This window comes from Phacochoerus africanus, chromosome 13, assembly GCF_016906955.1.
Source record: "Phacochoerus africanus isolate WHEZ1 chromosome 13, ROS_Pafr_v1, whole genome shotgun sequence".
Classification (NCBI taxonomy): domain Eukaryota; kingdom Metazoa; phylum Chordata; class Mammalia; order Artiodactyla; family Suidae; genus Phacochoerus; species Phacochoerus africanus.
Genome location: NC_062556.1, coordinates 6873676 through 6900925, shown reverse-complemented (window position 1 = coordinate 6900925; position 27250 = coordinate 6873676). Strand labels below are relative to the sequence as shown.

Below are 27250 nucleotides of genomic sequence, written 5' to 3'. Positions count from 1 at the left end.
TCTGCTTTGTCCCTTAGGGTGTGGGACCAACCTACCGTGTCAGCCAAGGTGGAACGCCATAAAAATGCCACCAGCAATATATGCATAAATTAGCTTCACTATGAAGTCACCGCCTCGGGCGTTTCACTCTGGCTGACCCTTGGCAGGTGTCCTGGGTTCCTCGCCGATGTTTGAAGTTGTAATTCTGTTCCACCCGAGATGGTGACCAGCCTCCCCTCCCCACGTTTCTATGTATTCTCTGACTTTCCTTCTGTGTTTCATTGAGAAAACTGCAGCAACGTACTATGCTTAAGGCCAGGCAGCCAAGAACACGTTGGCAAGAGGAGTGTGCGCCCTTTCTGAGCCTCGTTTCCTTCTCTGGGGATGGTGGGGCCGGAGGGAGCTGGAAGGAGGCGCTTTGGCACAAGGGTCTCGCACAGGGGCTGGCGTACAGACAACGTGGCTCTTCCTGTGTTGTTGGCCCATCTGGCAGGGCTTGGGGACATTGTAAGTGTAACCAGTATCCAATGTAGCAGTGACATGTCCATGCACATGCTTGGGGGAAAGTGGATCTTTCCTCGTTGGCCAAAGGAGGGGGTAAAAACCTACCCGCTCACTGAGTTGGGAGGTTTAAACGAGATCATGCGTGCCAAACGCTTAGTGGAGCCTGGCACGTAGGAGATATTCAATGGATGTTAGCTTTGCAATGTGCTCTGTCCCATGTATAGCCAAAGAGATGATTATTTTTAATTTTAAGAATCTTTGCCAGATTGCTTTCCGAAAATCTAAAGTACTGTTCAAATTTAGAAGACTATTCTGAACTTTGAATTGCAAGACTTATTTGCATTTTAAAAGTCTCAAGCAACACATTGTACCCAGCCTGTTCCCGAAGTGCCTGTCTCAGAAACGGAGAAAACGTTGTTGAAATAAAGGCATTTGCATAGTGCCAAGCAGCAATCACTATAGCCAAGAAGAAAACATCTTTTAAAAATTCCTATTTGTTGATGGCAAACAAACCGTTGCACTTATGTCAACAGAGTCTCTTTGAGGGAATTTCATTCAACATTACCGAATGATTTCCCAGGGAACTGGTATTAACCATGAGTGATTTCAAAATGAAGATAGATAGGTAGATGATAGATAGATAATTTTTGGCTGCATATGGAATTCCTGGGCCAGGGATCGAACCCACACAACCCCGGAGACAACACCAGGTCCTTAACCCTCTGTGCCACAGTGGGAACTCCTAGTATTTTTTTAAAATATGTGTGTCTGAGGATAGGAACCCTACGGAGGAGCTTTTTCCTTTCTTAGGCACAGCAAAACAACAACGTGGTTCATGACCTGCTAAGCATCTTCTCCTATATTTCCTGGTTTGATTTTCACAGTGGTGCATGAGAGAGGAGAAGCAGGTTTTACAATGCTTTTGTTGGAGACCAGGCCGCTGACCTTCAAAGAGGTTCTGACTTGCTCCAGAGCCCATGGGTGGTAGCAGAGCTGAGTGTGTCCGCGGCTTTGGGTCCAGGCTTCTGCTCCTCAGTACGGTACAACCAGATCCACCAAACTTGCTGGCCTTGGTCAAACGCACCCCAGATGATGGAGATGTGGAAAAAGTGTTTCTGAACCTCTGAACATTGTTCTGCTCCACTTTCAAAAGACAAACATCGCCTGTAGGACGAGAATGTGCTTCCTGCCATCGGGGATGGTAAGATGGGAGGGGCCGTGCCCGCTGGCCTGGTTCTGCTGGGGGCTCCCACTGTGACTCATTTGGCTGTGTCACAGCGCACACGCCTCAGTGTTCAGGGACTCGGGGAGCTCTTAAATAAGCACAGGTGTGTTGTTATAGATGCTGATGTGGCAAAGGAACAGCACAAAGATCCACGCCCCGAGGGGGACCTCCAGCGGGAAAGGACAGGCGTGGGATCCAGCATGGTACCCTTCTGGTGGGAGCAGCAGTGAAGGCTCCAGCGGGCAGCTCACTGACCCTGGGAAGGACGCATCCCACTCCCCCCCCCCCCCCCCCCCCCGGTAGAGCGTCCTTTGGGCCGTGTGACCTGGGGAATCCCTGTGAAACCAGCACTGAAGGCTCCAGATGACTGGCAAATGCTGTTTCAAGCGAGGTGAGACCAACAGCCTTGGTAAACACAGATAATTCCGAATTCAGGGATGTCTGATGTCGGAGCAGACTTCATTCCTGTCTGCACGGGGATGCACCGGCCTGGGAAGACACCATTGGTCCCTCTCTGGTGTTGCTACTGCATTTCTCCCCCTGTGTCCGTGGGGGTACCTGCTCAGCCCTCTGGAGTGTAGGTCAGAGGCCTGGGCGGGTGATGGGGCTCGATGGGGCTCCCCCATTAAGGGTTGTGTGGTCTTGAGCGAGGCAGCTTGCACCTCCGAGCTCTGCGTCCTTGACAGTGAAGTGGAGATAAGAGTGTTTATCCTTCTTATAGAGTCAGGAGGGACAAAGGTGAGGAAGTGTGTGAAAGGGCACTGACAATTAGAAAGAATTATTTTTTTTCTGCAAATTAAAAAAAATTTTTTTTTTCAAAAACTGAAAACACAGCCTGTTTGTTGTAACAGGTGAAATAGCTTAAAGATAAATGAAGAAAAGCTCACCAGGACCAACTTCCCATCCTACTCTGATGGGATATCCCGTCTAAGCATTTACAAGCTTTTTTTCTTTTTCTTTTTAAATTTATTTTATTGAAGTATAGTTGATTGACAATGTCGTGTGAATTTCTGCTGTACAGCAGACTGACTCAGTTATATATACAATATGTATTACGCATGTTCTGATATATATTGTATATATATTCTTTTAAATATCTTTTTCATGATGGTTTGTTGCAGGGTACTGAATGTAGTTCCCTCTGCTAGACAGTAGGACCTTGCTGTTTATCGGTTCTCTACATAAAAGTTTCATGCATTTACCAGCCTTTATGCTGCCCATACGGGCACACGCACACGTATCTTGGGGTTTCTTTCTTTTTATTGCAATGGAATCACACCAAGCAAATACCTCTACAACTTGCTTTTTCATTTGCTGGTCTGTCACAAACACTCCTATGAGTCTGTGGATATGAACTTACCTGGTCTTTGTTCCTCGATTTCTTTATGAACACACACGCTTATATGTATAGGTGTGTGTTTGTGTGTGTATGTGAATTGTGTACAGAATTACTTAAAAAAAAAAATCTCTTTCTCTCTCGCCCCCACTACCCCTAATGATGTTACCCCTCCCCTATAAATTCTTTGTCCGTTCCTCCATGGTTTGGTTTTGTTTGTTTTGTCTGAGCAAGGGCAGGGATCGAACCTGCGTCCTCATGGATACCACTCGGGCTCTTAACCTGCTGAGCCATACCGGGAATTCCCGTTCCTCCATGTTGATGAAACCACGCAAAATATTAACATACATATAATTTCTATAAGGATTTTTTCAATTATTTATTTCAAAACTGGCTTGTAGGCATACTTTTCTTACTCCACCCAATAAAGCCTCACAAAAATACCTACAGCACAACTGGTCTGGTGCATGATTTTTCATGGCTATATATCATTTTATGGACCAGAGGCAATTTTGTGCTGATGAATGTTCAGTTACCAACTGTCCCAGGGAAAACCCTGATTGGCAGTGTTTGCTCGTATCGGTGCCCTAAATATTCCCCCTCTGGGTCATTCCAAGCTACATATATGCTGGTAGGATAGAGCGGGGCTGGGAAGAGAGGTGTGCCAGGGTCTGGAGCTGGCTCCAGCGAACTACCTGGAGAAGGTTCCGCCGTGAATCCATCTCCTTCCCACTGAAGAGCGCTCGCTTGCTTCCAGATTCTCCCACCCACTACCAACAGTGACGCATTAACACAACCTTATAACTACGGTCCTCAAATCGATTCTTTTATGTCTATGGGCTGGATTCCCGGAGAGTGAGATTGTTGGCCCAGAATGAATGCGGATTTTTAAACATTTTAAGAAATGCTGCCAGATTTTTTTTTTTTCAAATAGCTTTCTTCAAAAATCGTTACCATTCACATTTCTAGCGGTAATGTAAGAATACTCCTTTTCCCAATATCTCTGAGAGCAATGGGTATTAATGTTTTTTTATAATTTTTTTTCCAGCTGGGTAGATTTAGAGGGGCAACTCCGTCTTTATTGTTACTTGAATTTGGGCATCCCTGACTGTCATCAGCTCTGAACAGTATTTCATGGTCTTGGTCATCTGGATTGACAGTTTAGCACAGAGTCTGGCTCTGAGTTGCCTGGGTTAGAATCACAGCTCTGCCAGGCACTAGTTACATGACCTCAGGCAGGTTACTTAAATCTCTGTGCCTCAGTTTCCCCATATATAAAATAAAGATAGAAATAAGACTTATAGGACTGCTGTAAAAATTAAATGAATTAACATAGGCAAAGCCCAAAGAGCAGTGCCTAGCCTGCACAAGTAAGAGAAAGAGGTTAGCTATTGTATTCAGTGATAGAGCCTTTGACCACTTTTACAAAGAGGCTCGTTTGCCGTATTGATTTGTAAATGTCCCTTATATGCTGTAGATACTGGTCCTTGGTTATTTATATTGAAAATATCTTTCCAAATCAATTGTTCCTCTACTGACCTCCTTTATAATTTCTTTTGCCGGTTAAGAAAATTTCTTTTTTCTTTTTTTGTATGTGGTCTGATATATTTACTATTCTTCTTAAATAACTTCTGGGTTTTTTGACTTGGCTGAAAGGGGCTTCTCTCCTAGATTTTAAGTCTCCTAGATTTCCTTTAAAAATATTTTGCTTTATTTTTGATATACAAGCCGTCGAGTCAATGGAATTTATTTTTGTTTGTGGCCTAAACATTTTCTTTTGGATGACTAATCAGTGGTGATAACACTACTTATTAAAATTTCCTGTTGGATTAAATGCCACTTTTGCTTTATACTAAATTTCTTACATGTTAGGATCTAAATCTAGCGTCTTTAGTCTGTTCTACCAAACTATTATTTTTCTGTGTGCTGTTACAACATTGACTACAGTGATTTTCTAGCATGTTCTAATATCTGGTGAGAAACAGGAGTTCCCGTCGTGGCGCGGTGGTTAACGAATCCGACTAGGAACCATGAGGTTGCGGGTTCGGTCCCTGCCCTTGCTCAGTGGGTTAACAATCCGGCGTTGCCCTGAGCTGTGGTGTGGGTCGCAGACGCGGCTCGGATCCCGAGTTGCTGTGGCTCTGGTGATTCGATCCCTAGCCTGGGAACCTCCATATGCCGAGGGAGCGGCCCAAGAAATAGCAGAAAAAAGACAAAAAAAAAAAAACTCGAAAAAACAAAACCCTGCCTTACCTTTTTTTTGGGGGGGGGACACCTGTGGCATATGGAAGTTCCTAGGCTAGGGGTCAAATTGGAGCTGCAGCCACTGGCCTACACCACAGCCACAGCAACATGGGCTCCTTAACTCACTGAGTGGGGCCAGGGATCAAACCCGCACCCTCATGGATACTAGTCGGGTTCATTTCCTGAGCCACAACAGGAACTCCTTCTTTCCCATTTTAAAAATAGTTTTCTGGGAAATTCTCAGGCATTTATTCTTCCAAATAAAGTCAGGATTACTTATTTCAAATAAAACACTCACATTTTTAAATTTCTAATTTGAATTTCTTTAAATGTATGTGATAATTTTTGGCGACGTTGTATTTTATATTTAGCCTATATATCTGAACATACAGTACCTCTTTTTCTTTATTCAGATCTTGTTTTATATGCTTCAATAAGACATTATATAGGTTTTGTTATTATTGTGAATGGAGGCACCATATTTCTATTTTAAGTGCTTTTTACTGTAAAAAGAATGGCTATTTTATGTATCAACGCTCTTACTAAAACCAAACTCTCTGACTCATATTAGGAGTTTGGGGGTCTTAGTTCCACTTCGCTTTTGTGTCTGGCCATGTTACCAGACTCTCCCATTGATTCAGGTGGTTTTCAAGGACTTGTCTCTTGGCTTCTCCGCAATGGCCTTGCTTCGCTGGTCTCCCCCAGGAAGCAGGTGGTGGAGGAGAGTGAGGAGGTGATATTAATGGGTGGTCAATATGACGGGGCCTCTGAGAGCTGGGCTGGGGCACTGCAGCCCGAGGCAGGTGCCTTTCCAGCCTTCTTGCTGGCAGGGTCGCCTCTCAGCTTGATTCACGGGCCCTCGGGAGAACCTCTGAGCCTCCCCACAACCCTCAGGTCATTGAACATTCCCAATCCATCATGGACGGGCGCTTTTGGAAAATATAATACGTGTAAATTGCTAGAAGAATGAGTATGAAAGAGAAACAGCAAATCGCCCAAGGTACAAAATATAAGAGCCAACTTTTATTATTAATTCAACGACATACAAATAGTCCACATAAAATATTAAAAACATAAAATAAAATATAAAAGACATAATCATAAAACTATTTTGTTAAATGGCTGTAAAATTTCTCCGATGGCTCTCGATTGCTTTTTTTTTTTTTAATTATAGTTGATTTACAATGGTCTGTCAATTTCTGCTGTACAGCAAAGTGACCCAGTTACACACACACACACACACACACACATATATGTTCTTTTTCTCACTTTATCCTCCATCATGTTCCATCACAAGTGATTAGATACAGTTCCCTGTGCTGCACACCAGAATCTCATGGCTTATCCACTCCACATGCAGTAGTTTGGCTCTACTGACCCCACTATTCACAATAGCCAAGACATGGAAACAACCTAAATGTCCATCGACAGATGAATGGCTCTCCATTTCTTGTCACAGGCAGGGAACAAACAGCTACAGACCCGCAGACATGCTTGGAGCAGCGCTGCCTTAGGCAGTTTAGGGCAACTGGCTTGAGGTTCATATGTGGTGAGTACTCAGAACTGACGCTGTAAGTCGTGGAGCTTGTAACAGGGGCTTGTTCCAGGGCAGTTCTAGTTTTAGTAGCAGATAAGTGGGCACAAAGGATAGAAAAATGAGGATGGGGGCCCTTAGGATAAGATTGCACGTTCGCAGTCAGGGATCCAGCGGTCCTCTGATGTTCTAGCTCTGACGTTTTGTTCACTGATGACTTCAAGCTCCTGGCCGGTGTGCTAACCACCCACCTGGGATCTGACCACCTCCTCTGTGCTCCGATGGGGGAGGGAGGGAGGTGGGAAAGGCAGGTCACTGGTGTGTTCTGTCAACTACACTTACACATGGTTAACATGGGAAGTTGCATATTATAAGTTTACCACCAAAAAAAAAAAACCCCAACCAATAACTTTTAAAAAGGAAAGTATAAAGTCTCTTTGAAAGTGGTTCATGCTATGGAAGGGAACAGGCGCTGCAGGATCAGGGGGTGCAGAGTGTCTGTGCACCTGTGCAGGGGGCGCCCTGTGAGCCTCTGTATGGGCATCGGGGAGGCCGTCCTGGTGGAAATCCAGCCGCCAGCAAGGCTAGCACATGGGGAATTCGGGAAGCTTTTCTGCTATTTAGGCCTCAAAGACGTCAGTGAGAATGTTGTAGATCTCTGAAAGCAACTTTGAGAAATGTGGAAAAAAAAAGTAGGTTATGGTTATTTTGTTACTTCCTCTAATATTTCATTTAAATTATAAATTAAAAAAAAATCTCTTTCTTTGTACAGCAGAAATTATCACAGCCTTGTAAGTTAACTATACCTCAATAAAACCTAAAAGAAAATATAAAAAAACAAAAGGAAACCCCTCCCAAAAAACCTCTTTCCTTGGGCTTCGAAATTATAAGTCTTGTGATTTTGTTTTAAAAAATTAGTAAAATTTAACAATTACTTTCAAAAGCCTTTTACAATTTGGTCAATTAAATTTCCCTAAATGTGTAAATAATTCTGTGTTTTTTTTTTTCTTAGTACTCCAAGTAGACTCACTAAACCTTAAGTAATTTAGGCAATTTATAAATATAAGTAAAACTTATAAATATGGTAACACCTAAATTCTCTTGGGCATTTCAATATTGTTTACTACGCTCTTACATTTACAGCTTAAACTCTTAAATGTAAATCAGTCACCCAAGTGCATATCAAGTTAGAATCACAAAGCTAATCAGTTAGCTGCTCCAATATCCCAACTTCTCATAAACGTGGCAAACATTATAAATACCAAATGTGCAGACTGTAGAGGAGGAAACAATTTTCCTCTATCTTTCTTGGGTCTTCGGTTAATCAAATTAACATCAGACAGATTAATGGGAGAAAAACAAATTTAAAGATGTACATTCAGGAGTCCCATGAGGATATGAAACCTAGGGGCAGCTTGGGCAGCTGAGACTCACATGTCATCCTGACTTGAGGAATGGGATGAGGACATCACATCTGCTCTGGGTCCCTGACCTCTGGACTTTTTTTTTGGCTACACCTGTAGCATGCCGAAGTTCCCAGACCCAGGATTAAACCTGTGCCATAGCTGCAACCTGAGCCAGATTGGTGACAATGCCAGATCCTTAATCCACTGCGCCACCAAAGGAGCTCCACTTCTGGCCTTCTTATCTGGGAAAAAAACTTTTTTTTTTTTTTGTCTTTTTGCCTTTTCTAGGGCCACTTCTGCAGCATATGGAGGTTCCCAGGCTAGGGATCGAATCAGAGCTGTAGCCACCGGCCTACACCAGAGCCACAGCAACGCAGGATCCAAGCCACGTCTGCAACATACACCACAGCTCACGGCAACACCGGATCCTTAACCCACCGAGCAAGGCCAGGGATCGAACCTTCAACCTCATGGTTCCTAGTCGGATTCGTTAACCACTGAGCCACGACGGGAACTCCGAAAAGAAACTTCTTAATTGTTGAATCCAGGGTTGTCCGATTTCTGTTACAGGCAGTAGAATCCAATTCTAAATGATGTGATGTTATTTCTATGTCTGGATCATTATTGATTTTAACCAGGCTTCTCTAGACGAAAAACACACTGTGATTTTAAAAAGACAAACGTGTAGTTTTCCATGCGTGAGAGTATAGCCATAGAATAAATTCCTAGAACTAGAACCACTGGGTCAAAAAAAGGTGATATACATTTTAAACTTTGATAGACACTGCTGATACATCTTTATAAGCTTGTACCAATTCTTGGAAAATTCTTGATGTGCTGGGGAGAAGTCAGCCCTGTTAAGTCTTCAGGATACACATGATCAAAAGCTCAACTTTAGAATTTTTAGAATTTTAGAATTTTTAGAATTTTTAGAATTTTTCTTGGTGAAGGAATTGGCTTTACTCCTTTGGAAGGAGAGAGGCTTCAGTAGACCGTGCAACTGGACACTAGGGCCTGTAAGAGTCCCTTGCGGATTGAGAGGGATGCTTCTAAGAAATGCTGATGACCATGGGCTGAACACCCTTTCTCAGAATTGGCCTTAGGACTGCAGCTCAGATAGAAATCCCCGTTTCGGCAAAGGCCCTCATCGCCCCTGTCCAATGTGACAGGCAGCTGATGCAGTTGCACAAACGTAGCTGGAGCACCTGTTGGGGATCAGGCACCAAGCTTGGTGCTAGAAGAAGAATACCGTGGTGGGTTGATGTGTGTTCTCCAAAAGTCCTACTATGTGTACAAGATCTGGGCAATCCTACGTACAGCCCTGGGGTCCTGTGAGCGGGATTTTATACGGAAATGGAGTCTTTGCAGAGGTAATCAGTTTCAGATATGCTCCCCCTGGATGGCTGGGCCTGGGCCCGGGCCCGGGCCCGATGACTGGCAGCTTTACAAGAGAAAGGAGAGGATTTTAACACAGCGACACAGAGAAGAGGGACACGTGGAGACAGAGGCCGAGAAGTTGCCACGAATGAGGGAGAGCCAAGGATTGCCAGGAGCCACCAGGGTCTGAACAGAAGCCAGGAGGGGCTTTTCCTTAGGGATTTCAGAGAGACCATGGCAGTGCCCACACCTCCATTTGAGACTTCTCGCTTCCAGAGCCTCCAGAGGACAGATTTTTGTTCTTCTAGGATAGGTTCTGTCACTTATGAACAAAGACCTTATTGCCACCAAGTCTGTGGTACTTTGCTAATGGCAGCCCCAGGAAACCAATACAGATCCCAGGATTGGGCGCCTTCCGGGACGTGGAAGGGCCACTCCTTTCTCACGTGACCAAGTCCCAGGGAGGATCATTATCTACCTTCGAGACTGGATTTCGCCAGAGAGTAACTACGTCTTATTTTTCTGGTGTCTCCAACCAAGGGAAAGTGACTAACACATGGCAGGTGTTCCCTGAACATGGACAGACTCCGTCTATCGAGTGGCCCATCTCTCATGTCATTCATCACGTCTGTCTTTAGAGGAGGGGGGGTCTGGTCAGGCCTCTGGGTTCCCAGGGGATCATCACACGATGTGCGCTCACCTTGACGGCTGGGGCCCCGGCTCTTCACTTTCTTCTTTCTGCCAGTTGTCCTCGTACTCAGGACACACCGGTCCCCTTTTCTCCTTCCTCGCACTGTCCCTCGCAGCTAGATGGACAGCAGTGTCTGCCATCTGCTTTGACTTGTCTCTTTCTCATTCCAAACCCCCTCTCCTGTCCCCCCTTCCCTGTGGCCCCGTTCTCCTCGTGACTATAATTTCCAGCTCTATGCTGAAAATTTCCAGACCGTTATGAGCTCAGATGACCTGAGCTCCAGATCCGGCTCTCCAACCCACTACTTAAACCTGCACTTGTCCTTTTGGAAGTGCCGGGCAAACCGTGTCCACACTGAGCTTGTCTTTTCCTCCACAGCCTGCTCTTCCCTCCCTGGGCTCCATCCATAACCTCCTCACTGGTCTTCTTGCCTCCAGTCTTGCTCCTCTGCCATCCCTTGTCCAGGTTGTACCAAGAGGGATTTAGGGAAAAAAAAAAAAATCACCCACCTCAATCTGATCACTTGACCACCCCGTTTCAGCCTATAGCAGCCCTAAGCACTGAGGCAGAACTTCTTTCTGTGGTTTACAAAACCTTTGGCAACCTGGCACCTGCTTCCAGCTTTCCCCGTATACTCTGCTCCCCCTGCATTAAAGCTTCCTTTTGTTCTTCAGACGTGCTTACTCGCTCTTCCCTCCTGAGCTTCGTACACACTGTTTCTTCTGCCTGGAAAATACTTCTCTTGCATCTTGATCAGTGATCCCAACTCAGCCTTCCTTTACAGGTCCCGCGTCCTTGGGGCGCAGCTCCCTCGAATTGTTCCCTCCCTCTTCTTCCCGTGCATCACACAGGTAATGATGAGTTTTAATATCTATAAGTCCTTTCTAGACTGCAGCCTCCCATAAGGATAGGGTCCATTGTGTCTCCAAATCTCGCACGTCCCCCAGATATAATAGGTGCTCAATAAATACTTGTCTAATCATTGAACAATGAATGAACAAATCTCTGGAGTACATCAGAGATGCTCGATGAGAATTGGTTAGATTAATGACCTTGAATAAACTTTTGTATATTTCCACTGTAATCCCCTTACTTCAATTCAAACCTCTATCCACTCAAAACTGGAATTTATTTTTTGGCCGTACCTGTGGCATGTGGAAGTTCCCAGGCCAGGGATCGAACCTGCATCACAGCAGTGACAACATTGAATCCTTAACTGCTCTGCCACCAGGGAACTCCCAAACCTGGGATTTTAGTGTCACCCTTACTGGTCTCTCTGCTTTATCTGACACTGCATATAACACATCCAGATTCACAGTCTCAAAATTCATTCATCCCCTCAATAAATTCAGAGCAAAGCCCAGCTCCAGGGCTGCGCCGAGCCTGACAGAATGTTTACCATAGATTCGTTTGCTGTTTGTGCACTGGGGTGAAGGGGCATGCTGATGGCTTGTGGGCTGGCCGTGTCTGCCAGCGCTGTGTGCAGAAATGCCTGCCTCCTCCCACGCCCCCTATGAACACGTGGATCTTTGGCAACACAGTCTGCTGTGAGGTTGAGGTTGCTTACTTTGAACTGCATTGCTTGTTCCTAAAAGTGACCAGTGTCATGTCCCCAAGCCGTGCGCAGAGATGGGCGGGTGGGCTTTTGATGCTCCTTCATTGGTGGGAGAGCTGGGGAGGGCTCGGCTGGGGAGGTGCTGTGTTTAGCCTGCATACGGAGGACTGACGCCCAGGAAGCTGTCTAACCTTAAATGAGGCGATTCTTTGTTTGTCTGATACTGCTTTAAAAATGAGAAAGCCCCTCATCCCTGGGCTCAGGAATGCTGCCGCCGTAGGGGCCTCCTGGATTTGCAGGATGCTCTTTCTGCAACCCTGGTGGCACCGACTCACTGACTCAGCTCATCGAGGCGGAGGAAGCCCGGCTGGGGATTTCTCTCTGGCTCTGGGTGCAGCTGTTGGCCTGGGACCCTTGGTCCTGCCAGGACCCGCCCGGCTGGAAAGGCCCGGGAGGGAGAGATGGGAGCGGTGGGGGAAGCTGGAGCCTGTATCCCGGGCGTTGGAGCCTCCCTTTCCGGTCCCGTCTCCCTGTAGACACTCCGCATGCGCACTACCACCATCTTAGGAGGGGCTCGTCCCGCGCAGTCCCGCGCAGTCCCGCGCAGTCCCACGCACGGGGGGCGGGCCAGGGCGAGCAGCAGACCGAGCTCTGGCTTCGAATCTGGATCCATCTCCATCTCGGCTGTATCAGCGCACTCATGGTGAACTTTGCACTCCGTTTAACCTCTCTAGCCTCGGTTTCCCCCTCTGCACCATGAAGAGACGATTCATTTGCAGTTATGTTGAGGTTCTGGAAGCTTCACATCATAGAGCAGGGGCTGGGCACTTTGAAAGTGCAGACACCTGACGAGGGTAAGGACTGTGGGGGTGCTTTGCCAGGATGACCCAATTCATTCTGCTTTGTGGAGAGTTCCAGGGTTGCTGGTCCAAGATTCCTGTCCACAGCCTCTTACAGGCATCCCCTGGCACCTGGCAACAGGTGTGTGACTGGGCTTCCTCCCGTCCCCTAGGCTGGACCAGCGTCGGAAGCCACACTCCGGCTTACTGTTGACAGTAGCAGCGAACGCTGCTTCCGGTTATCGAGCATCGGCTTTGCTCTGGTGGCTGTGCTAAGCACATGCATTATTAGTGCAGTATCTTTTTTAATCTTCACAGCAAACCAATAAGTTAGCTACTGTTACTACCGTCATTTTACAGATGAGGAAGGGGAGGGCGAGAGAGCTGATGGGGCTTCGAGTTAGTAAAAGTCACTGAGCTCCTAGCTACCCAGTGTTTGGCCCATGGCGAGCCCAAGCTTGGGATCAGGGCACATGCTGCTTCCTGATGGTTCCACTGCTCGGTGGGGGCTGGGATTTTATTTTATTTTATGTTTGCAATGGAACAGACATCTCTGGACTGGAGATACTTCTCGAGACATGCACACCTGCTGGTCCTTCTGTTCCTCCCTCGCCTGGCTTGCTCTGGGGTCAGACCCTGCCGAGCATCTGGGTCAGGTCCTGATTCGTGCTTGTCATGGTTTTTATTCTTCCAGCCGGAACTGTCTTAGCTGCCCGAGCCCCTCTGCTCAGCTTTCGTCCATCTGCATTTGTCCTGGCCTCCTTCTCTTCGCTCCCGGTCAGCGCAGATTGGCCCCCGCGTCCCCCTGCATGATCCCAGGGCGCTGCCCATAACCTGGGCACTCCCCGCCAGAGTGGTATCTCCTGGCCAGCCCAGGCCTTGAAGCTGTGCTCTTCTGACGAGGTAAGGTCTCCGCGCGCAGCCGATGGGGCCACGGAGAGAGGGCGGGGGACAGGGTGCGCAGGTCTGCAGCATTTATCAACGGCTTTGTCTTTTGTTTAATTATGAGCGTGTGTTGAATAGGAGACAACGGGGACCACCACGCTTATCACAAATACGTGAGAAAACCATAAACACTCAAAGCAGATCGATCTCATATCTGTTAGTACAACCCATCGCCTTTATAAATTGAATTTCTGCTCCACTATCATGTGCCCTAAAATATTGCCATAAAAAAAATCTATCCTTGAGTCAAACGGCACATTCATCTTTTCAGATGAATTTCAATGAATGTACAACCCCAGTCTCGACCTTATATCTCCCCCTGCTTCCTGGATAGATATGGGTTAACTATACTTATTCAGCCAGAGCAGAAACCCGACCAGGTAACGTTCTGAGCTAACATATCTGTGCTTTGCTGGGGAACTTCCAGAGAGGGTTCTCGACCTCAAAAGTGAGTCCGAGGTGGGAGGCTCTCCGCCTTCTCTACACCCAGGAGTGTGCAGAAGTGAGAGTGGAGCAGAAAGGCCAGCCCCCTCGAGTGAAACACAGAGGGGATGGGTTTTCAGGGCGATTCTGCATCTACTGTTACGGGGGAAAAAATTTTTGTTGTGACTGCTGCTCGTCTGAAGTACTTAATTTCACCTGTTAGGGTAGCTTTTCCCTTGAGAAACAATAAAAGCCACGCAGCTCAGTGTTTTATTTGTGGATGAGGAACCTGTGCCAGATGGAAGCCACAAGATGCCCAAGTTCCCCCCCCCGCTCCAAAGAGCTCAGGCAAAGGCTGGCCAGGCCTGCCCTCTGAATAGAGGATGCTGAATGGGGTACAGTCCCTGGAAAGGGGGGCTCCTTAGTGATGTCCTGGGGATGGCACCCCAAAAAAGTGTGGGACAGGAGAGGCAGAGTCCCGGGGGAGGCCCTGGTCTAATCAGGCCTTTCCCAGATTAAGGTTGGCCTTGCTTAGCTCACTCTTCAGGTGTGGCTAATAAGGGATACCCTGACCCTTTAATCCTCCTTTATCCTTGGTACCAGCCCTTCAACAAAATAAGACATTGCCGATGAGAGCAACGAGCCAGCCCTGCACTGATTGGCTCTTCACCACCTCTGGTCAAATCCCTAAACTAGAAGACAGGCAGAGGGCTTCCTGAAAATCAAAATGGATTTTATCCCCTGAAGTTTTGAAGCCTGTTTGAGGGGAAGCGGGGTTTGAAAGGTCCTCTCTGAAGATGCATACGTGGTTTTATGTTGAGTATTGCAGTCAGACAGACAGCTGGAAATCTGTGAACGTGTGGGCAGGCATAGAAGCTCCAGGAAGTTCTGTCCTGGTAGGTCCGAGCTGGAGCTCTGGAGGAGGAATGCATTTGTGGGGAAGGAGAATTGTGGTTGCGTTTTGGTCTGCTGAGCATAGTAACCTTTGGCAATTCGCCTTATTTCTCCAAGCCTCTGTGTCCTGACCGTAAAATGAGCTCTAGTGAAGAGTAAAGGAAATGATGTGTATTAGTGATCTATGGCTGCTGCGTAACAAATTACCCCCAAACTCACTCACTTAAAACTGTGACATAATACAGTGGATCTGGTCTGCTGGGTCCTCTAACTCAGGTCTCATGAGGGGTCAATACAGGCATCAGCTGGGCTGCAGTCCTGGCTCCATGGAGGAAGGGCTCGCTCATGTGGCTGTTGGCAGGCTTCGGTTTCTTGTGGGCTGATGGACTGAGGCCTGCTGGCTGGGGGCCTCCCTCAGTTCCCCACCCAGTGGGTCTGTCCACTGGGCAGCTCACAATAGCAGCCAGTCAGGGAGCAGAGCCAGAGAAAGAAGGATGTCACAGTATTCTGTAGCCTAATCTTGGGAGGGACATCCCATACTTCTGCTGTATTCTATTTGTTAAAACTGAGACTCTAGGAGTTCCCTGGTGGTTCAGTGGGTTAAGGATCAAGCATTGTCACTGCTGTACTATGGGTACCATCCCTGGCCCAGGAACTTCTGCATGCCAAGGGTGCCGGAAAAAAAAAAAAAAAGAGAGAGAGAGAGACACACACAAGAGCCATCTCCCTCATAAAAGGAGATCATGCAGGGTTGGACGCCAGGAGGGGGGCTCACTGGGAACCATTTCCAAAGCACCCTACCCGGCCCCCATGTATACATAAAGTGCTACTTATTGCCTCCCATGCTTGGTGCTCAATGAATGCAGCAGGCTTCAGTGCTGCACTGACATCTCTCCTTGGAGAAGGTTTATTCTATGGCCCATGGGTACCAGCCCCAGCCATCCAGAGCTGCATGGATTTTCCCATCTTCCCCGAAGTGGAACCCCATCCCCTTAAGGCAACCCTCTGGGTGGGGAGCGGGTGAGCCCAGGGCTACACCGAGGCTAGCAGGTCCTTATTATGCAGCTCCTGCTGGAGCCCAAGGAGGCCAGAGACAGCTCCTCCCAGGACTAACTGAGCTCCTGCAATGTGGGGGGCGGCGATGCAGAACCGACAGAAGGTCCAGATCACACGGCCCTCATGCTTCAGGGAGGACAGACAGACAATAAGCAAGATAAATAATATAGCACAACGCATCATATTAAGTGAGAAAAATCAGGATGTTCCGGTTAGTTTTCTGACAGGTGACCCACATGCGGTTAACCCCCAGAGGCTGCGTCATTAAGAAAGCCTAGGAGTTCCCGTCGTGGCGCAGTGGTTAACGAATCCGACTAGGAACCATGAGGTTGCGGGTTCGGTCCCTGCCCTTGCTCAGTGGGTTAACGATCCGGCGTTGTCGTGAGCTGTGGTGTAGGTTGCAGACGCGGCTCGGATCCCGCGTTGCTGTGGCTCTGGCGTAGGCCGAGGGCTACAGCTCCGATTCGACCCCTAGCCTGGGAACCTCCGTATGCCGCGGGAGCGGCCCAAGAAATAGCAACAGCAACAACAACAACTACAACAACAAAAAGACAAAAATAAATAAATTAAAAAAAAAAAAAGAAAGCCTAAAGCCTCACTTCTTGGTCCCTGACCAATTCATATGGTTGCTGACAGTCACCTGTGTGCAGCGACACACCCGGTTTGCATGCCGGGTCACCGGCATTCCCTCTAAGATGAGTCATGGCAAATAAGTCAGGCCAACGCCGCTCAATTAATCATTTGTAGGTAACAATGCAGATAACATTTACAGTACATTTTTTATTTTTACAATAAAAACACAAAGCAGTTTCCTGAACTGAAGCGTTCGTCACCAGGGGAAGAATTCTGAGACTGGCGCAGCGGAGAAACCTCGAGGTGCACAGCACTTTGCTGTCACTCGGAAAGCCCTTCAAACACCCCCACGTGCCTCTGACCTTCTACCAACAGTCCCTGGACCATAACTCAAGATTCGACTGTACATCATTTTATTACGGATGTCACTCTGAGCCAGTGGAATGTACACATACATTTTTCCTATACAAGCGATAAGCTTCCGCTGAAGAAAATACTGCTTTGAAAGGTGTGCGTACTCTTTGAAGTTAAGGGGTTAAAAGCCACAAGGATATTAACTTAGAGGGGATGTCCTGAGCAGCGGATGGGGAGATATTCGATGGCGACAAATAAAGCAAAGGAAAAGTGTAAGTTGCCATTAGAAATAGTGGGCCGGGAGTTCCCACTGTGGCTCAGCAGGTTATGAACCTAGATAGCATCCATAGGGGCACAGGTTTGATCCCTGGCCTCACTCAGTGGGTTAAGGATCTGGTGTTGCTGTGAGCTGTGGTGTAGGTCGCAGATGCAGCTCGGATCCCGCCTTGCCGTGGCTGTGGTGTAGGCCGGCAGCTGCAGCTCTGATTTGATCCCTAGCCTAGGAACCTCTGGGTCCGAGAACCCAGGTCCCAGAATGGAGCGTGTGGGAGCATCCTGTACAATTTACACTCTGAAGGAGACAGAAGCACTGCGGGCTTCCAACCGTGACTCACCCGATCGTCACTGGAGCTTGGAGCGGGGGACCGGGTGGGTGTCTCTGTCTCCCTGAGCAGTTAAGTGGGATCTGACACATCCGCCCTGCCGAGCCAACGCCGAGGCCAGAAGGAGCAGGCAGGGCAGGAGGGCAGTGCGGGAGTTTGCCTGGGAACTTGTCGTTGCAGAAGGTCAAGGACACGTTTGTGGTCTAGGAGAAGAGCCAGTAGCGATGGACGCACAGAGATTCTAGAGGTGCTAAGAGGGCACCTCTTTCTTCAGTTCCCCAAATACAGCCCACGGGCAACCTCGCGTGGAACTGAAACCATCACCTCTCACCCTTTTGAATCACAGCATTGCCCGTGGCGTCCACATGCAAAACCCACCCTGGGGAGTGAAGTGAGGAGAGGTGCCCCCACCGAGCTCCAGGTACCATGTCAGAGCCGCATGCACGGCTCATCTCATCAGCTCATCAACACCACGAGATCAGTATGTGTAGCCCCATTTTACAGACGAGGAAATGGAGGCTCAAGGGGTGAATTACCTACATAGATTTATGGGGTGGAGTTTGAACCCTGGACCTTCTGATACCAGAGCCAATGTTGTGACTAGACTGATAAGTAAGCAGCATCCACCATGCAGCTCATGAATACTTTATGCGATTGGACAAGGTCAGGGCTGTAAGTGGCCAGGTGTTTTCTACCTGACAGACAGGCCCAGGTGGAACCGCTCCCGGGCAGGCCAGAGAATGAGCTTGTTTGGCAGGGAGGGCCTTTGGGGTTCAGGGAAAGTGGGCGAGTGGAGGGTGGCGGCTGGAGATGCGAGTGGGAATGGAGCACTTCCTGTTGTTGGGAGCCCAGGGCCAGACCCCCTCCCACTCCTCACTGGGTGGTCCACAGCCCCCTGCCTCCCGTACTCATTGGACTGAGCTTGGCAGTCATTTAAATTGATGGGGTAAAGGTTCGCTCTGTGAATCCAGCCACCAACACTAGACATTGCAGTCAAGATCCATTGCTTGGGAGTTAGTGCTGAAAAAAAGCTATTTTACAGGAAACGGCTCCATTAACGAAGTAAAAGAAAATGGGAAAGAAGAGGGGGCCACACAGCCTTTCCTCCCGCCTTTCACAATGACAGGCGGATTCCAAATCAACGCAAAAGATACAATCACAGCTGTTTGTTTTTTTTTTTTCCCTGAATGCTGAAGTAGGTGGAAATCGTGAATTTTCACCGGTCCTGGAGGCTGGAGGTAGGAAATTTTGCTAAATAGGATGCTCCCACCAAGCACGTTTTATTAGCTCCACTCCCTGACGGTGCTTTCAATTTTTAAAACAGTTGTTTTAAAAAGCCTCTGGGGGCACACACAGCAATCTCAGTTAATCCCGTAATAATAAAACCCAGCAGCTAAGATGCTGCTGTAACAGTCATGACCAGCTCACAGGCTTGAAGATGGATTGTGAGGAGGATTGCCTGACAGGGAGTGTTAAGAATTCACCTCCGATGCCCTCTCCTTCCTTAGCAAGCAGAACAAGGCTCATCTTTCTTGTAGGGCTTTGCTGAGCTTGCCTGAAGGCAGAGATAGATGAGGTAACCTCTCAGCATCCTTTCCCATCCCGTGTAAGATTCATCCTTCGTAAGCCTGCATATTATCCCACTGGGCTCGTGCACCACATTCTGTTTATTCATCTGTGGACAGACGTTTGGGTTGCTTCCGCTATCTGGCTATTGGGAATTCGACCCTATAGTTATAACTGCTTTGTGAAAACTGAAGCATCTTTCTTTGTGGGGGGAGGCGGAGTATGCGGTTTGAAGGCAAATTCTACTTGGGAGCTCCTCTGACCCCGTCGACATAAACGCTGGGTCGTAACCAAACTCTAACCCTGAACCCAGATCCCCCAGTTGTCAGGAGCCCCCGGGCACCCACAGAGAGCAGGTGTGGGTCCATTCAGTCCTTGGAAGGCAAGGACCCCCAGCCACCCCCACCCCCCAGTTTGGTGGTGCCGCCTTCTCCTTTTTTCACTCGTTCATTCATTCAACTCCATTCACCGGCTGCCCATGGTGTTCCGGGCACTCTCGGGGAATTGTCTTCCCTGCTGTGTTTGTGACATCACAGCAAGCGCCATCACGGCTTCGCCTGCAAAAGCTGGTGAGCCTGCGAGAACGTCAGCCTTGCAGGGGTGTCGGGCTCCATGACCGGAATCCAAGGCAAAGACCCTGTGAAGTCTAATCAGAGGTGCCCTTCACATCCTTCAGGACGAAGCACGGGGACAAGTGAGCATCCTTCCCGCTGATGGGAATGGCGTCCCTGTTGGAATGGACTGCCGCCCCCTTCAGCCACACTCTTGCTCGCTTTTTCTAAAGACATGACACTAAACCACAGCAGTATAGGAAGACGTTGCTCAGTGGAGGGTGCCCGGGTGGTCTCTATGCCCAGTGAAACCACATGGCGTACAAGATCTGTTTTCAGAAACTCAGGGGGAGGCAGTGGGTGACTGTTTATTGGCTGTGAAACCAGAATGCCTGGATAGGGACATCATCTCTGACACCTCCTAGCTGTGTGGCCTGAGGCAAGTTGCTTAACTTCTCTGAGCCTCAGAGAGTCTTAGTCTGAAAATATAGGTGATAGTAGTACCCACATCATGGCTGTTGAGAATTAAATGAGTTAAAACATGCAGAGCATTTAGAATAGTGCTTGGCACATTGGTCAATTGATGGAAAAATAGGTTAAGAGTGAGATAGATGCTGTAATAAAGATCTTTCATATGATGTGTGTTATTTAGAGAGGATGAAATCATCTCCCTTAAATATACCTATAGTAGGGTTGGTTCTTATTATAGATGTCCAGCTCAATAGAGGTGAGATTCTTTTAGAGGGGAGAGCATCATAAGACTGAGAGACCACAAAAGTGTCCCCTAAAGGGTTTGTGAATGGGTAATAAATACGGCCCCGTGAATCACTCTTGTGAGCCCAAGGGCCCCTGAGACTTTGGTGGAGCTGATGATGGCCTCTGACTAGGAAAGAGCTTGATTGATTGATTGTTTGATTGATTGATTGATTTAGGCTGTGCCCACCGCATGCAGGAGTTCCCAGGCCAGGGAACTGGACCACAGCAGCGATCAGAGCTGCAGCAGTGGCAACACTGGGTCCTTAACCCATTGAGCCACCAGGGAACTCCATGGAAAGAGCTTTTAAATCATGAAGACAAAACATCATGGACGGAGGCTAGTCCACTGTGATCAACATCCTTGCCTTTGTTGTGGGAGGGGCTGTCTTAACACACACGCACCCTCCTGTGCCGGGAACGCTGTCGATGAAGAGGACTGTGTCTCCATGGGGGGAGCAGAGGGGGCTGCCTGGCTTTCCCAGCGCCTGTGGGGCTGATGAAGAGAGCCACTGGAGCAATTCCAATTTCTCTCTGTAGTAGAGAGGAAGAGCCTGCCACCGCCTCCTGGAAGGACCGTCCAGGAGTGTCCCCCCGACCCCCTAGTGACAGGCAGTGCTTCATCACTGCCTCCACACCTGCAGTTCCTCTCTAGGCAGTAATACAAAGGGTCCAAAGGGACCCTTGCTTGAAAACAGTTCTGCTCCCAGGTGGGAAATGTGGAGGGTGTTCAGGAGGCGTCTCCTGTTGTGAATGTGGTTCATTCTTTCTCGAAATCCGCCCTCTCTTCCGGGGGTGGGGGGCGGGGGCTGCGCTCAGCACCTCCCAGGGAAGCGTGAGAAACGAGAGAAATGGGTCTCAGCTTGGCCCGCCTCCCCTCCTCTACCCTCGTGGCCGGTGCGCTGTCTTCCTCTTTCTACCCCACTCCGGCTTCGGAAGGGGAACCACCCCCCCTCGGGTTGTGCTCATGCCGTGGTCAGCATTCCGAGGATCCACCCGTGGTCTCTACTGGCCTGGAAGCCTGAGGAGGTTTCCAGCCACTGTGCAACCCCCCCCCCCCCCCCCCAGGGCTTGAACAGGGAGCTCCAGCCGCAGACTGTCGGCCGGACCCGGGTCAGGTGGTTTGGCCGAGTGGCGTGTGTCACCATCAGTTAGGTGTTCGGCAGACCTCTCGTGGTCTCTGGGTTTCTGCTGTTTTGCTCTTAAGACGCTGCCTCCTTCTCCATGACCGCAGACATTCAGGCGTGCAGTTTACCCACCCTTCATCCATTCAGGGTCTGACTAGCAGACACCTGCTGGTGACTGACCTGTGGGCCAACTCTGCTAAGCTTGGGGACCAGGCAGGGCCTGCCCCCTCGAGATGCTTATCGTTCAAGGCTTCTTCCTTAAGGTTGGAGGTGGGTTGGGAGGAGGGAGGGACATTAAAGGCTTCATCTGCAGAGTTCCTGTCGTGCCGCAGTGGTTAACCAACCTGACTAGCGTCCACGAGGATGCAGGTTTGATCCCTGGCCTCTCTCAGTGGGTTCAGGATCTGGAGTTGCTGTGAACTGTGGTGCAAGTCAGAAACGTAGCTCAGATCCCGTGTTGCTGTGGCTCTGGCATAGACCGGCGGCTACAGCTCTGATTGGATCCCTAGCCTGGGACCCTCCATATGCTGCAGGTGCAGCCCTAAAAAGACCAAAAAAAAAAAAAAAAAAAAAGGATTCACCTGGGGAAAGATTAAGGCAGGGACTATTCACTGAGGGTGGGTGGGGTTAAGGGGACCAGCGAGGGATGCTCAGGCCCCCAGGGCGGTAATTACGGAAGCCAGTACTACCCCAGCCCAAAGGGGCAAGGGGAGGAAGGGGTGTTTCGGAGCCAGTGAGGACCAGAGCCCACAAGAGGGTTCACCCACAGGCCTGGCTTCTTACTTCAGGAGCCAAAAGGAGGTCACCTGCGGGTGGGGAGCGTCTGAACAAAGACCCGGAGGAGCTGCCTGGGAACTGCCTGGCGATTACACACCAGATAGGACATGGTCTTTGTTCTTGAGCGAGTTATGCTCTCACTTGGGAAAGCAAACCTTATACAACACAACGACGGCAGAGGAAATAAAAAACAGTCAAGGCGAGCCCAGCAACAAGCAGGATATACCAGTGGCAAAGGCAGCCTGTGGCTCTGCCTGGTGGCAGGGGGGTGGCACCAGGGCTGTGCTGAAGTGCACACATGAAAACAGGAGGGAGAGATGCGGAAGGGACGGGAGGCTGGTGGCTTGGCATGGCTGCTGGGGCAGGGGCTGCTTTTTCGGCAGCCCTGTCCATTTTAGGTTCGGGGTTATCTTCGAAGAAAACAAAATGCTGTCTGCCTTGCTGGATTCAGGCTCATTTTATGGCTATTATGATGTCGGACTGAGCACCGCAGGAATTGGGAAACTACAGCGCAGGTGATTCTGCCGCCCCAAATGGGCGTTCTGAGTGAGGCGGGCACTCCTCCGCTTAAAGGTTTCTTCCCAGTTTCTGTCTCCCCCGCCCCCTGGGGACCATCTTCTCCTGACCAAGGGTACAGAGTCCCATCAACCCAGGCAGGGAGAGGCAGGTTTGGCAGCACTTTCCTCTCTCCTGCAGGGGTTTGCCCCTAGACGTCCCTTCCCATCTCCTTCTGACACTCAGCTCAGCATCTCGGTACCCGGGCTCCTCCCTGACGCCAGTATTCCTGCCACGTGGCTGGTGATAAGATGACACAGATAGTACATGTCAGGTGTGATGCCTAAATATTCTAAGACAAGGGGCTTGCGGGTGTCACTGTGTGGGTCGGAAACAAGGGTGCCTTGGAGAACAACAGGCACAAAGCCTTCCCTGGAGCAGCTCCCACACCAAGCCCAGCGCACCCCTCTTCTCATTTCAGCCCCCTTCACAGGACAGCTGGACGCCCCGCCTTCTGCGGAGACGTCATGGGGGCGTGGCTGCCCTGCGTTGGTCCGACCGTGGCAGCGATCCTGGTAATTTGAAAACCAGTTTTATTTGTGAAGATGCCCGAGTTTCCCCACATTTCCCAAAACAGCACCTTTCATTGGGCACGTAAAGCCCAGGAGAGCAGCCCTGGGGAGAAGCACAGCCGAATTCACAAAACACAGGATAAACGGCTGCCTCTCAGCTGTGCGACTTCTCGTCTTCTCGCGCATCCGTTTTCCTGCTGCAAGAATGGGTCCTCAGGCTCTGGTCGGTGAGTCCTGTGTGTGGGCCTGTTACCTGCTGAGACCTCACTTGGAGACTGCAGAGGTTAGCTCCTCGCTAGACCCCATCGCATCCCCGTGATGTCTCTGCTTTCCATCAGCCCCCCCTGCCTATTGCTGATCTTCTTGACACGCATGCCTTTATGCCAGCTCCCTCTGAGCCTCACAAAGTGTGCGGCTGGACCAGCGACACCGGGGAGGCACACCGTAGGTGCTCGATAATGAAAGTGCCTGGCCTGTGGCAAAGGGGAGCCAGAGGTCGCCGTCTGGCCCATCCGGTTTTGTCCTCCACTCCAAGGCCATCTTCCAGAATCACAGGTGGTCAGCACCAACCGCTGAACGTACACCCTCCCGAGAACCTTCCAGGGCTCTGCCCTCTCCCCATCTGTGCCACCCTGGGTCCCCAGGTCCTTTGACTCAAGGCTTTAGCATTTAAACTGGCAGATGATGTAACCGGAGGCTCCCTGGAAAGGGCCCCTCCCTCTAGCTCACCCACCTTAGCTACAGTGTTCATCAAAAATGATTAATGTTCCAGAGCCCTTGAGAATTATCTGGGTCACACCTGGCCATGCTGTCACCAAACCCCGCAGTGCGTTATAGGTCACAGTGAAGGAAGCCACCCCCACTAGCCAGCCCCCAAGACCTGGCCAGCACACCAACCAGACTTTTGCATGAGGGGGGCCAACCAGCCCCTCCCAGGCTGGACAGTTCGTACGGCCTGTCAGTCCGATGCTCAGCCAGAGACCGTGACCACCTCTCCTTCGGCAAGACCCAGTTTCCACAGCTCCACCCTCTCGCCCAGGAAAGCAGGACCAAAGGAGGAGGCAGGGGACTTGATGCCAACACGTAAAATAAAAAGAATTGTAAACCACATACTCGTGTTTTGGATAAGATGTCAAGAAAGCTTTCTTCAGTTATGGAAATTCCTTTAAAATCAACAAAACCCCGTGGGTTGTGTTCTTTGGTGAGTTCTTCCTGTTCTTTTGCCTCCTTTTCATTTTCACCGTAAGAATCCATAACCAGCCTAAAGAACAAGTCTTGCTGCATAATACAAGAGCAGTGGAACTATGGGTGATATTAATAATATGTACATTTATCGAGCATTTTTCAACTTTAAAGCCCTTTATAAATATTAACTAATTAATCCCCTTAGCAACAAAGTAGTTACTTTGCGGGCTTTTAGGCATATAATTCAAGAATGGCCTGAATTATAAATCTCCCTGTGGAATGATTTGCCATCTCTTTCAAATATACCACATTGGTTGAGATGCTGTTTCTGTCTTCTTCTGAAGTCAAATTTTAAAAATCACTCTAAAAGAAAAGCGGAAAAGAAAAGAATTCTAGCTGCAGCCAATGTATCCTAGTTGTCAGCTTGCTTGTGCTAAAGGCAAAAAATGTTTTCAGCACTGAATCTCATCTAAGGCTTGCTGACTACTAACCATGCCCTAGATGCTAGCATCTCTGATGGCTCACATAGAAAATTCCAGAAACAAACATCCTCGATTCTATTTAAGTGTATTTAAAAATAAAACAGACATCAATACTAATATTGCTCTGGGCTATTATTGCCTTAGGTGTTTTTCCTCTTTCCTTTCTGAGGTTGGAATCAATAGACCAGCAAAGACAGTGGGTACAAATGCTCCCTCCCTTCTCTGCTCCCCCCTTCCCCTCCTGCTTCTGCACCTGTGGGTGTGTTTTGTGGTTGCCTCACTGTTGAGTGCATTTTCTGGTGCGAAGCAGTTGCTCAATAAATGCTGATACAAGGGCCTTGGAGAATGTGAGCAGCTCAATGTTGGCACAGACATGTCAGCCAAAGCCATTTGTTCCCAAAGCCTCCCCAGGGGTCCCTACAACTGAAGGGGTGAGTGACAGGCCTCACGGGTTCTGAGGGGCCATCTTCTTTTCGTCCGGAAGCTGGGATTGGCAGTTTGAGAGCAGAAGCTGATTCCATCTGAGGCTGCAAGGGGGGAAAAAAAAAAAAGGCCTTGTCATTCCTTACCCAGCATACCTGCCCAGCCTTCCTTGCTCCATGGATGCCCCTAGGCTGTGCGTCGCTCTCCTCTGAGGCCCTCTCCCTTTTTTCTCCCTTCATGGCTCTCTTTGATTTTTATCTTAAGCAGACTTTGTTTTATAGCAAAGTTACCTCCGTGTTTTTTTTTTCTTGGGGGGGGGGGGAGTCCTAACTCCTCTGAGAAATGCCTGACTTTAGAAGAGAAATTTCCAGGAAAGTGCCAAGGATCCCAGCATCCCAGGCTCTGAGGTGCACAGAGGGACCCCAAGGCCTTGGTTCTTCCTCAAACTGTCCCTTAGGAGTCACTCAGAGATGAGCCAGGCTCTGGGACTTGTCCCACTGAGATGGTTCTGTGGGATTCCTAAGACGTCTGAGAGTTTCAAAGAGTCTATGAAATTCAGAGCTGTCTCGGGGCTGACCCAGCTACTCACTGGCAAGACCAGGGGGATATAATTCACTACCCCACTCAATGCCAAGTCCTCTAGGGTCTTATATGCTGCTCCGAGGGATGCTTCCTTGGTCCCCCCCCCCCCTTCCAAACAGAAGCCATTGGGTCCAAGCATTTCACACCACCACTTACTGATGCTCTAATAGGTATTTCTTACTGGAGCTTTTTCACAGACAGTAGGATCTGCTAACTCTTTCTGAGCAGCTGATACCAGGCTCTGTGCCCTCCGAGGCCTTCCATCATCAGGTTCTGAGGCCTTCCTGCAAGGTAGAATGCAGCAAAGCCACTTCCAAACCTGCACAGGCTGTCCCACCCACGGGGGCTGTCCTGGGCCACACAGCTTCAAGGCAATGGCAAGATTGGCCCCAAAGCTTGGGCTCCTCGTCTGTGAGGCAGGCTGAGCTTATCCGCCATGCAGGGCTGTCAGGAGGCCAGGTGATGACACGAGGGTGCAGGTCACAGAACCCAGCCCTTAGGCAGCTTCCTTCCTTGCTTTTATGGTGGCAGATGCTCTCAGGGCATCTATTCCAGGCTCGCTCTCTAGGAATGCAGGCCACGTTCCCAGGTGGCCAGTCAGGGGGATGAGGCCAGCGAGGATCTGGCAGAGACTCCACATGGGGTGGTAGCCCCTCCCTGCACCCCCACCTAGGTGCAGAGCCCACACCCGCAGGGGGCTCACCCCCTCTGTTTACCAAGCAGGCCACTCCAGCGCAGCTTTGTTGCCAAGGACAACGGTGGCTTTCCTGATCTTAGCTCTCTGTTTTATTATCTCTCCCAAAATAGAGAGAAGGGATATGTTCTAATGAGGGGAGGATACGACAGGGCTCAAAAGCAAAAGGAACCCCCCCCCCCATACCAAGTCTGAATGCTGATGCTGCAAGAGGAAGCACATCTGAAGCAGCTTGGTCAGTGGTCCCTGCTGGCCAGGTGGCCACAACTGCAGCCCAGATAGCGGGTCTGGGAACAGCCCAGGGCATCGCAGTTGCAATGGGAGGAGCTCATACAACCAGGAGCCTGACCTCTCCAATGCCAAGTGGCTGGGCCTCGACTGCCCTGTCCCAGGCTGCACTGAGGTGCCTGTCCATGCGATGTCCACCCGGAAAGCCAGGGCCTGCCGTGGCCCCAGCCCCGTTACTCCCCACACCACAGGGCAGACAGGAAGGGAGTGAGGCCGCC

At 49.4% G+C, this 27250-nt stretch overlaps 1 long non-coding RNA gene across 1 annotated transcript; it reads left to right on the top strand.

The window, feature by feature from the left end:
- The first annotated feature begins 1984 nt into the window (after positions 1–1984).
- Positions 1985–25225, top strand: LOC125113525 (uncharacterized). The gene is made up of 3 exons (XR_007131485.1): positions 1985–2099; positions 13385–13593; positions 23288–25225. It is a non-coding gene; the product is annotated as an uncharacterized LOC125113525 (long non-coding RNA).
- The last annotated feature ends 2025 nt before the right edge of the window (positions 25226–27250 follow it).